General features: G+C 38.1%; 1 pseudogene; it reads left to right on the top strand.

Moving 5' to 3' along the window:
* The first annotated feature begins 699 nt into the window (after window positions 1-699).
* The window catches only part of LOC138030565 (beta-1,4-N-acetylgalactosaminyltransferase 3-like), a 40,013-nt pseudogene continuing 28,212 nt past the window's right edge, over window positions 700-12,500 (top strand).

The raw sequence follows: 12,500 nt of genomic DNA, 5'->3' as shown, positions 1-12,500 counted from the left end.
CACTTCGCGAGTACAACGCTTTCTGGCCGCCATTTTAGCAGGTTAACTTACAAGTTTTACAGACTCTGGTGGCTTCGCGTTGCTACCTGGAGATGCTTCAGTGGATTCATGGTTTAGAGAAATTCATGTTTCACGAGCCTGGCGTGTTTATTTAGCGACTGGATTCGATTTTCACGAAAAAAATTGTGCTTGTTTTGGGTCGATCGGAGTCCCTACGCTGGCTTCCGTCTCCTACCTTGTCACTATACTATGAAGGAAGGTGAACGGGGACCATTTTTCCCGAAACTTCGTGTACGTATTAAAGACAACAACAGCTCACCACATGGTAAGTTTCATCGATTTTTATTTCCATTTTCTTGCAAATTTCCAGACCTAAACTTCGCCTCATATGTTCTCTATACTTACCTAAGTGGCACACACAGTGAGCCGTGGTCAAAAGTTTTTGGGAAGATTGCGGGCATCAGTTTACTTCACACCTAATTCGATTTTTCTAACTATTGGCTGAAGTGTTTGGGAAATACCATGCTATTGTGGCCCCCCTCCCCAACATTCGATGTTGGAGTTCTTCAGGTAAGAAAAGTTTTTCCCTGGAAATTCCAACATTGAAAAGGGGGAGGGGGGTTAGCTGTAAAATAAAGCTAACTTCCCAACACTTTTGTCCATGATTGTAGCTTAATGTTAACATAAGCAATCCACTTCATGGCTCCTTGGAAACTACACCGAGGCATCTTTGTGCTTGGCCCTTTCTACGTTTGTATAGTCTTAATGGGATTTTTCACCTTCATTTATATTCGTGATGGATCTCTAAAGGAATTGTTTGAGGAAAAATCATTGTAGCGCGATCTTTTCGAGGCTGTCACTATTGACATACCTGATAATTTGAATTTGCACCTTTGGAAAGACTAACACTTAATATAAAAAAACTGCAATGCCATTTAACGATCTGTGCATTACGATCTGCCATCTTATAGCTCTTTCTATGATGACTAGCGAAACATATGAGATAGGTGAAGTGTCACTGAGGCTCATTGTGTTTTAGCTTCGACGTACTGACGAGGGCCAACAATCCCAACACAGCTGTCTACGTCTGCTTTCTAGTGTGAACGCTGATCATGCTAAGTTTGGCCGACCGCAGTTCCATTTTGAAGAGAATGCCTTCGTAAACGTTGCTTGATCTGTCCTAACAGTGGTGTGTTCATGCTTATAACTGTTTGTGTTGATCCAACGCAATGCATAGATCGTTACACGGCGTTGCAGCAGTTATAAACTAAGTGATGTTCATAGTTAGCTACTAACTATGCTAAACTCTAGAACACTCCGCCACTACTTTGCATATGAATAGATGTCCTTTAAGAAAGACAATAGTGACGTTTCTCTCTTATTTTTACATAGAAAATTCTTTTGTTTCTTGTAGGATTATTCATATCCCGAGGCAAGGACGAGTTTATTTTTTCAATTTCAGACTAGATTAATTTTAACATAACCAATCGACTTCATGGCTTCTTGGAAACTACACCAAGGCATCTTTGTGCTTGGCCCTCTGTGGGTTTGTATAACCTTTATGGGATTTTCCGCGTTCATTTCTACTCGTGATCGACGTATAAAGGAGGCTGTCTCTGTTCACATCCCTGATAATTTGAATTTGCACGTTTGGAAAGACTTATGTGGATCGGACGTTGATCGTCTGCGTGAAACACCATTATTTCCACACCATCCCCATGATAAATTATTTCTAAGAACGTTTGACTCTTCTCGCGAGGGAGATAACTATGGACAGAGAATTTTCGGTTTCATTACACCGAAAGCGTCCGGTCTTTACGACTTTGCCATTTTATCGGATGATACGTCAGAATTGTGGCTTAGTTTTGATGAAAAGCCCAGTAATCTTCGTCTCATAGCTAGTGTTTCTTCTCCCAACGAAAGCGCGTGGACTGAAGACGCTGTATTTACAAAGCATCCGGTTGGTGGCTTACAAGAAGTACTTCGTGGAAGTTTTACATAAACAAAGCTATGGAAAAGGACATGTTAAAGTGTACTGGCGAAAACCAGGATCTCTAAAACTTGAAGTAATCACTGGGCAGTATTTGCATTCGTATGACGATGACAGAAAATCGAATGGAAGTGGGTTTGTGGAGCAAGACCTGGAGAGGATGTACATGTGGGCTCCTAGTCATACCAAACAGGAAAAATACAAGGGCAGCAATCTTCGTGCTCAATTCAACTACACATCGCTCCCTCTTTTGAACCGTACTCTACTGAGAGGAGTGTTACCAACCTGTGATTACAAACCTAGCTATATTGTGAACACAACTTTAAAACGTTACGATGGAGTAAAGCTTGTTCACTTTTCTTCCGTATACCCAAATGACAACACCTATCTGCAACTACCGAAGAAGGAATGGTCACAAGGTAACAAGTTAATTGATAACCAAACTGTGAATGAAGTCGTGGATACATTTATGGCCAGTTTGCAACTCCGGCAAAGGTAAATATCGCGTAAAATTAGAAAATGCCGCAGTTCTTGTTATTACTTTTTACCACAAATCGGCTCATTTAAAAGAAAAATCATACGTATGTATGTATGTATGTTTTGTCCCCTTATAAGCGGCTACCCTCTGTTGATAAACAGAGTTAACTGAATAGAGTGTAATGTGAAGTGCTAGATTTCTATCCCATATGAACCATGTGAGCGTTAGCCCTACTGATGGAAATGGGCCCACACAAGGACAGAGAAAAACTCTGACCAGGGTGGGAATTGAACCCACGACTTTCGGGTTAGATCTCCGCCGCCCTACCGACTGAGCTACAAGGTCAGACGGGAGCCGGCCGTGGGAACTGAAGATGTCAAAGTCACGGCAATGAACATGTACAAGTACAAGGAAAGGTTACGTTTATACAAACGTTGGCTGTGTAGCACTTATATTTTAAACAGAGTTAACTGAAGAGAAAGTAATGTGAAGTGCTAGATTTCTATCCCATATGAACCATGTGAGCACTTCACATCACACTCTATTCTTTATTTCATTTTTATTTTTATTTTTATTTCCACTTGACAAACATAAGATACAATATATTTAACTAGACCCTCCGTGAGGGTACACTGGGTTGCCTGTGGTACGTGCACCGTTCCAGGCAATTTTTTTCAAGTTGGAGGGTCATTAAGAAGTCATACCAGACGAGGCCCTTTGGCTCACAGGTCCTCACACGTTCGTACGACGAAACAGATCTGTCCTTGCGTAATATGTAGCTCTAACAGTGCACGATATTGTTTTGGTATTGTCTATCATTGTAGTGCCATGGTAGAAGTCTTGGGTAAATAGTCTGAGAATACATGTGGTTACTAGCAAAGTACTGAACCCAGAAAGATTGAAGAAAATAAATGGGAAGTGAGAAACATTGGCTTCTGGGCTGACATGTTGATAAACTTCTTTTCACCACAAGTTTAAGCGTGCCCTCTGAGCATCTGACAGCTTCGTAATACCGACATTCACTGAAGTTAAGCCCTGTTGGGCGGGGTTAGTGTTTGGATGGGAGACCAAAATAATGTACCCCTCGTAAAACAGAAGCATCGGACCGAAAATACTATTAACGCTAACAAATGCGAACTCAGCAAGGTACAGATTTTGTTAGCTTGCTTTATGCAAAAACAACTATTGATGCAAAAGTAAATAAATATTGATACACAGTTTTTAGGAAGAGCATAAGGAAGTTTCCAGGACGATCGCTCGAGAATAACATATTTACGACATGAAAACAACATTTATTTTGAACCGTGAATATAGAATATAAAAAGTTACGATCAGCGACAAAACATTTTGGGGGATTTTTGCAACGTTCAATTTTGTTATTGTACGTTTTGGCTGCACAAATAAATCGCAAAATCGAAAGTGACATCGCCGGAATTCAGCGGGGGCCGAGATGAAGTTTTTTTACTCATGTTTACGGCATGTTTACTCGCCAAACAGTGACGTATCTGTGTCAAATGATGGCAAGATACCGGGTTTTTGTAAGTTTCTTTTTCTGTCAAGTGTTATAAAGTTTGACAGTGAAATGAGCGAAGTCAAAACAAAGATCACAATCGCCCAACTCTTGTTTATGCAAAGTCAAAATTTACTCTCCAAGACGCGTACGACGTTATTTATTCTAACCAGGTAATTCCATCATTTTGGAAATAGCAGCTACTTTATCATTCAACTGCGTCACAATTCTTCACTGATTTTGGGGCTCATTTTGTTGAAACTCAAGCACGCTTCCAACAGGCCTGTGAACCCTTCCTGTTTACAGAGCAATACTAAAAAACTCCTCCCATATCACATTTAAACCTTAAGCTTGAAAATTCAATACACAACATGATATTATTATTCACAGAGGCTGAAAATACCACAGAATCCTTTTCCAGCGGAAAATTTATTGAAACAAACAACGTATTTGCTCTTAGAGGCGAAAACCTCTTCCTATTTCATTGCGTGCGTGAAGACAAGAAACTCGATCGTGTTAAATTACCATGTACTTCAGGTAAATACAGCTCACTTTGATTTCGGCTCGACGGGCGATAGATTGTTGTCGAAGTCCATTACTCGTCGCTTTTAAGATTCCATCGCCTGTATATCCAATTGACTTGCCATTATTGAGCTTCATAAGGGTATATTTTGTTCAAAGATCCACTAAAACGCCATTCGCGTTACATGACTTTCGACGCCATTGCCGGTTAAGTTAATCGTTCTACTGTATCCACCAGAGAAATCTACGCATTTCCCACTACCCTCTCGATCCTACGAAAATACGTTCAGAAGGCTCTATGCACAAAGACACCACTTAGCTGGGGAGTGACAGGCAAGACTTTTACCGACACGGAAAAAAATATAAAAAAAAAGAAAACGAAAAATAAACGAGATGCTTCTGTGAAGCATACACTGGGTTGCCTGTGGTACGTGCTACAGAAAATCAGAAGGCACTGAATTGTGTGGTATTGAAATACAGCATTCCAGTCTCTGAAGAATAACAAATAAAAGAGAAGCAAGAAACATTGGCTTCTGGGCTGACATGTTGATAATTTTCAAGTTCCCTCACAACTTCTTTTTACCACAAGTGTGCCCTCTGAGCATCTGAGGGCTTTCTAATACTAAAGTTCACTGAAGTTAAGCCCTGCCGGGCGGGGTTAGTGTTTGGATGGGAGACCAAAATAACGTACCCCTCTTAAAAAAGAAGCATCGGACCGAAAATACTAATATCTCTAACAAATGCGAACTCAGCAAGGTACAGATCTTTTTAGCTTGCTTTATGCAAAACAAATATTGATGAAAAAGCAAATAACTATTGATACACAGTTTTCAGAAAGAGCAGAAGGAAGTTTCCCGGACGGTCGATCGAGAATAAAATATTTACGACATCAAAACAACATTAATTTTGAACCGTGAATATAGAATATAAAAAGTTACGATCAGCGACAAACATTTTGGGAGATTTTTGCTATGTTCAAGTAAATTGCAAAATCGAAAAGTGACATGGCCGGAATTCAGCGGGCGCCGTGATTAAGTTACCGCGGCATGTTTACTTGTCAAACAGTGAAGCATCTGTGTCAAATGATGGCAAGATACCGGGTTTTTAAAAAGTTTCTTTTTCTGTCAAGTGTTATAAAGTTTGACAATGAAATGAGCGAAGTCAAAACAAAGATCACAATCGCCCAACTCTTGTTTATGCAAAGTCAAAATTTACTCTCCAAGACGCGTACGACGTTATTATCACCAGGTAATTCCATCATTTTGGAAATAGCAGCTACTTTATTATTCATCTGCGTCACAAGTTTTCACTGATTTTGGGGCTCATTTTGTTGAAACTCAAGCACGCTTTCAACAGGCCTTTGAACCCTTCCTGCTTACAGAGCAATACTAAAAAACTTCTCGCATATCACATTTCAACCTTAAGCTCGAAAATTCAATACACAACATGATATTATAATTCACAAAGGCAGAAAATACCACAGAATCCTTTTCCAGCGAAAGTTTTATTGAAACAAACAACATATTTGCTCTTAGAGGCGAAAACCTCTTCCTATTTCATTGCGTGCGTGAAGACAAGAAACTCAATTGTGTCAGATTACCTTCTACTTCAGGTAAATACTGCTCACTTTGATTTCGTCTCGACGGGCGATAGATTGTTGTCGAAGTCCAGTACTCGTCGCTTTTGAGATTCATGCCTAGTTTATCCAACTGACTTTCCATTATTGAGCTCCATAAGGGTATATTTTGTTTAAGGATCCACTAAAACGCCATTCGCGTTGCATGACTTTCGACGCCATTGCAGGCTAAGTTAATGATTCTACTGTGTCCACCAGAGAAATCTACGCAGTTCCACTACCCTCTCGATCCTAAGAAAATACGCGCAGAAGGCTCTATCCACAAAGACACCACTTACCAGGGGAGTGACAGGCAAGACTTTTACCGACACGGAAAAAAAAAAAAAAAAAAAGAGAAAAAAAATAAAAAAAAGAAAAAAAAGAAAACAAACAAACTAAACGAAGACCTCGACTGGGTTTGCCTTATAAGGCAACCCAGTAAAAAACGACGAAATTAAAGACAGATTCCGACTGGGTTTGCGGCAACCCAGTAACAACTGAAAATAAGTACAGTGAAAGATGAAGTGGAAAGGGCAAAGATATAGTAAACTAATTATATGCCCTTTAATTAAGTACATTTATTTTAGGATAAAAAGTAAACTAGATAGGAAAGAGTAAACGCATAGTAAATAAATATATAATGTTGAATTATCAATACTGAGCAAAATAAAACTGGTAAAGTGCTTTTTTAAACAGTTTTCTAGTTGGCTTGTTGCGTATAGATAAAGGAATATCATTCCAATAATAGCACCCTAAGATAATTGGACAAAATTTTCTTATGTTTATTCTGAAAGATTCTGGATTTAGGTGTTGTAAGGATACACTTCGAGTAGCGTAATTATGTTGCTCAGATACCAGAGACAAGTTAAGGTTCGACGACTTCTTATTAATTAGGTGATCATAAAATAGTTGACACGTGTATAATTTAACAATGTCGGGAAGCTTAAGGAAACCAAGGTTTGCATAATGGGGAGTAATATGATCACAAAGTGGCACATTGTTGATAATTCTAACAACTTTGTTTTGTAGTCTCACCAATTGTGACAATGGCGTCTCGTAATTATTGTCCCACAGTACGCAACCATAGGTTAGATATGGGTATACAAGTGCATAATAGATACTTATCAGAGATTGGGATGTCACATGTGGTTTTAGTTCAGCGATAATATTGACACTTTTACTAATTTTACTACTAATATGATAAATATGCTCATGCCATGACAGGAAACAATCAATAATGAGCCCTAAATATTTAACACTATATGACTGTTCTAGATACTGATCTGCTAATTTTAGAGGAGGATATAGATTAAAACTAATTTTCTGTCGTGGTGGAAAAACCAAGTATTTTGTCTTACTTAAATTCAGGGTTAATCTGTTTGAGCATAACCATTCATAAATAGCGGGCAATTCAGAGTTTATCCTCTGAAGCAATACATCTAGGTCTTTCCCAGTTGCAGTTCAAGAAGTATCACCCGCAAATAGTCTTAGGGAAAAATAGTTGGTTGCTTTTTCAAAATCATTTATATAAATTAAAAAAAGAAAAGGGCCTAAGATCGATCCTTCAGGTACTCCAGAGTTTACTAAAAGAAAGTTAGACTCCACACCATTGACAAAAACTTGCTGCTTCCTGTTGCTTAGGTAAGACCTAAACCACTGATTTGCATTACCTCGTATACCATATAGGTCTAGTTTGGATAACAAAATAGAATGGTTTACTGTGTCAAATGCCTTGCTTAGGTCTAGAAAGAGCGATACAGCATACTTTTCTTCATCAAGGGCTTTCGTTATCTCATCTATTAAATCTACCAAGCAGTCAATTGTATTGTATCCAGATCGAAAGCCGTACTGATTAGGTACCAAGATATTTTCTGTCAGGCAATAGAATATCAGTTGATTGAGAATGCACTTCTCAAAAATTTTACTTAATGCACCCAGAACTGATATGGGTCGGTAGTTACCGCATGAAGAACGAGAGCCTTGTTTGAAAATCGGGATAACCTTGGCAATTTTTAAACTATCTGGAAATATACCTTGTTTAAGTGTTAAGTTTATTATGTATGTCACTAGTCTAAATATTTCGAGTGCAGCAGAGGATAATAACAAAGGGTGAATCTTGTCATAACCAAACGATTTTTTACAATCGATGCTCTCTACAAGTCAGATGACCTCTACTTCACTTACCTTAGTAAAGCGAAAAATGCATTTTTTCCCCTTCAAAAAGGACGCGAAATGGCGGTCTGCTTTAGGCAAGCTAGATGCAAGTTCAGTTGGAGCATTAAAGAAGTACTTGTTGATAGCATTTGATATAGAAGCTGGTTGGTGGAGATTTTTACCGTTAACTTGTAAATTATCAATAATGGAAGATGGCCGCTTTTTGTTTATTATTAGGTTAATGTTACCCCACATTTTCTTACTGTTTGTAGAGTCATTGTAAGTACATGATCATAGTATATTGTACGGTATAACTTATTGATAGTAACGATTTTGTTACGGTACATTTTATATCTATTACAATAATAACTGTTGCGGGTAGTCAACCAGTTTATACAGCTGATTACGAACTTTAATCGATGTTTTTAATCCTTTAGTTATCCAGGGTTTGTTTGACTTACCTTTAATCTTAATTGATTTAATTGGTGCATGTTTATTGCTAATCCTGTTAAAAGTGTGTAGAAATCTAGTTAAGCTTTCATTCGCATCACTACTATTATAAACAGACTTCCATTTTTCGTTCCTTAATTCGTCACGGAAAGCAATCTCATCAAATCTTTTAAAGTCTCTAATTTCAATGGTATCGGGAAAGGGGCTTAGTAAAGGATCGTATGAAAGGCTAAAAACAGGCAAATGATCAGCTATTTCGACTGCAATACTACCACTTGTGCTTGAGTACACAAAATTGGAGTGAATATGATCAATACAACTTATTGTCGTCTCTGTTATTCGAGTTGCTTCAAATATCAAGGGATTAAAGCCTTCAGAATGGACGGTATTCTTTTGCTATTGTGCTCTTAACAAGTGTATTGATATTAAAATCACCTAAGATCAAACATTTCCGCTTAGACAAAAAATGGTATGAAAAACTTGCTCATATTCGTCAAGAAATTCACGTTGGGACCTATTAGGTGTGTTGTCTTGTGTGTCAACCCATATATTTTCAATATCATCTATTTTTAAATCATCTCTTAACATATAGTTAATATTTGACTTTAGATATAAAGCAACCCCGCCGCCATTTGAAAATTTACGGTTATCTGTTAACAAATTATATCCTGCGATTTTTATGCTTTCTGGATCGACTTGAGGCGTGATCCATGTTTCTGAACAAGCGATTAAATGAAATTCGAATGGAATGTTGTCTAAAAGATTATGCAGCTCACCGATATGTTTACATAAACTTCTGATGTTTAGATGGAGTGCCGAGAGATGCGGTTTAACGACATTGGAGAGTTCATTAAGCTCTTCTAATGTGAATATACCATGATCATTAAAGGATTATAGATTTAAATCTGGGTCATTTGTGCTATTGGTCATAGGTCTATTTCAAATAAACATTAAATTTTCATACGAAAACTACGTCCATAGACATAGGAATCTCTGCATCTTCTAACTGACCTGATCAATGGATATAAACATCTATGTATCTCTATATAAAGCTTCATCAATATACAGGTCTCCCCGATGGAATCTCGGCTTTTTTCCACTCTCAAATGCCTCCTTCATCACAACTTTAAGCTTCTTCTTCTTCTCCCTATCCTCCCAGATCAGATCCTCCGTTATCCAAACACCGTCTTTAAGGTCGCGCTTCTTCCGAATGACTTTGTACCTCTCTGGACGATATACAAATTTACAAATTATCGCTCGTGGTTTGGAATCGCTTCTTGGTCCAGCTCGATGAGCATTCTCTAATTTTGGCTCCAAATTAAGCTGGTTTGCTAGAATATCATGGATTTTCTGCAGTCAATTATCGCCTTGTGATTCTTCAATGTTATGAAAGCGAAGATTGTATTCCCGTGAATAGCGCTCAAGTGATAGAAGACGTTCATACATTTGACTAATTCGCGTAACATGGTTTTGAACAGAGTCTTCTATTTCATCAACTTTGCATCTAGCATCATGGAGTTCTCCCTTGAGTTCTTCAAAACGTTGGTTGAGGTTCGTAAATTGTTTAGAAATTTTGTCCAAAGCCCCTTCATTCAGTTGTACTTTTGCTTTCAGATTCGAGATGTCTTGTATAATCTTTTCTTGACCTCAGCACAGACGTGCCAGCGACTCTCGAACGAAAGCTTCGAAATCTTCTTCTGATCCATCAGTTGGCTGTTTCTTGTTTCCTCTGTTAGTTGATGTCATGTTAGCAAACAAAATATTACATGTAGTTGAATAAATATAAAAAAGAAATAGAAGAAATGCAGCTTTTATCCACTTTAGCTTGGAGCTTCAAAATTCGCGGCCATCTTACTCAGAGACCGCTGACCTCTGACTTTACAACTCTATTCAGTTAACTCTTGTACCCTCTGTTGATGTCTATCTACTAAGGAAATAACAACTAGTTTCAACTAATATACCATTTCCGAGTTCGTCTGCCTTCTCTTGAAAGCGAGTCTAAGTGCGAAGTTTTTGTGATGATAATTAGTTCTACTTTACATATGAATGAAAAGTTATTGTCATAAGAAAAACTTCGCACTTAGAGACTCGATTTGAAGAGGAGGCAGCCATGAACTCGGAAATGGCCTATTCATTGATCAGAAGTTTGAGCGAATTGACCATACCTAAAGTGCCACTATGATAAAAAAAATAGATACGTTTCTCGGGAACCCGACAGAGAAGGCTTCCTGACCCGACAGATGAAATGTAAATATTCAGTTAAATACTGCATCAAAATTAAAAAACAAACCAAAGACGGACGTTTCTTGGCTAAAAAGTACGTTGTTTTACTCTGAAAACGACGAACGATTAACATTCTTTCCCGTAGTTTATTCAGTTGCCTAGTAAGTGATCAATTTCTTCCTTTTGACAAAACATCATGACCTTTCCATTCATTCATAAAAGTCCGAGACTGCAGAAATTTTCATATTTTTACGATCGATTGTTATTAATCTTTAGATGAGAATTTGATTCAGAGTTTTATATAAAACTATGTTCTTTTGCTTTTCTTTATCTGTTAACTCCTGGCTTTTACGGTACTTTTTGGTGCAAACGTCAAGCCAAACAATGTTTTGACCTGGCATCAGATTAGACTAACAAGCGGAAACAACATCTTCAGGCCTTTCTTAGTGTGTACAATAAACGTTTGCTTAGTGCAACTGCAAGAAATGCATGACATCCTGGAAAACGTAGGTTGGAGCAATTTGCAGTTAGTTTTTTACAGACTAATCGTATTTATTTAAAGAAGAAACGAGTGAATTTTACCCAAGAGCGTGTTTTTTTATCTTTAAACTGAATTTATTACCAAAGCTTAAAAAACTAGAAGACCTCAAAATGGGACAGGATATTAGAAAATAATTAAAGGTGTGAACGTGTGAGCCAAAGGGCCTCTGCTGGCACGGCGTCTGGGTTACCCCTCAAATGATCTTAATGACCCCTCACTTGAAAAAGTTAACTGGAACACTGCAGTTCATTACCACCCAATTCAGTGCCTTCTGTTTTTGTGTAACACGTACCACTGGCAACCCAGTGTACGCTTTATGCGGCGTCTAGTTTCCTTAACATTCGGCCAAAATTCGACCAAATCTTTGATATTCTAGAAATGTAAGCTGACCCAAAACAGTTCATTAAGCTTCAGGCCCTAAAAAAAGAACCTGGTGCTCGCCCTAAGTGAGGCTGTATTTATCTGGACACAAGTGTCCACTTAGTATGTTAAGGGTTTTAACGAATACGTTTTGCGTAATTGCACATTCATGTCATTACATTATTCCTTGATATGACTTACCTCGAATGACGTTTTCGTTGGCAGACAATATCATTTACAAAGAATCATAAATGTTGAGCAGAATCCAGATCCTAAGAAAGGAAGCCGATATCTTCTTGAACTCCAGCTTAGCCTGAAGGGATCAAACCTTAGTTTCCGACTTTCGGAATACATCTTTCTTCCAGATGAAGAGAAGGAGCTTTGCTTTCCAAAAGGAATGCAATGGGAGAGTAATGCAACAGTCTATTTTGTACTGCCTGTCAAGAATCAAGGAAAATGGGTACATCACTTTGCTTCTCAGTTGATCAATACGTCCAAAGAAACCGGTGATTTAAACTTCCATGTTATTATTATTGATTTTGAGAGTCAAGACATTGACATTGAAAGAGTGTTTGATGTTTGGCCATTAAAGGAACGCTACACATTGATCAATATGACGGGACCTTTTTACAAAACATTGGCTATACAGAAAGGTGT

This window comes from Montipora capricornis, chromosome 13, assembly GCF_036669925.1.
Source record: "Montipora capricornis isolate CH-2021 chromosome 13, ASM3666992v2, whole genome shotgun sequence".
Taxonomy (NCBI): domain Eukaryota; kingdom Metazoa; phylum Cnidaria; class Anthozoa; order Scleractinia; family Acroporidae; genus Montipora; species Montipora capricornis.
Note: the sequence above shows the minus strand (reverse complement) of the source record. Positions and strands in the feature narration are given on the sequence as shown.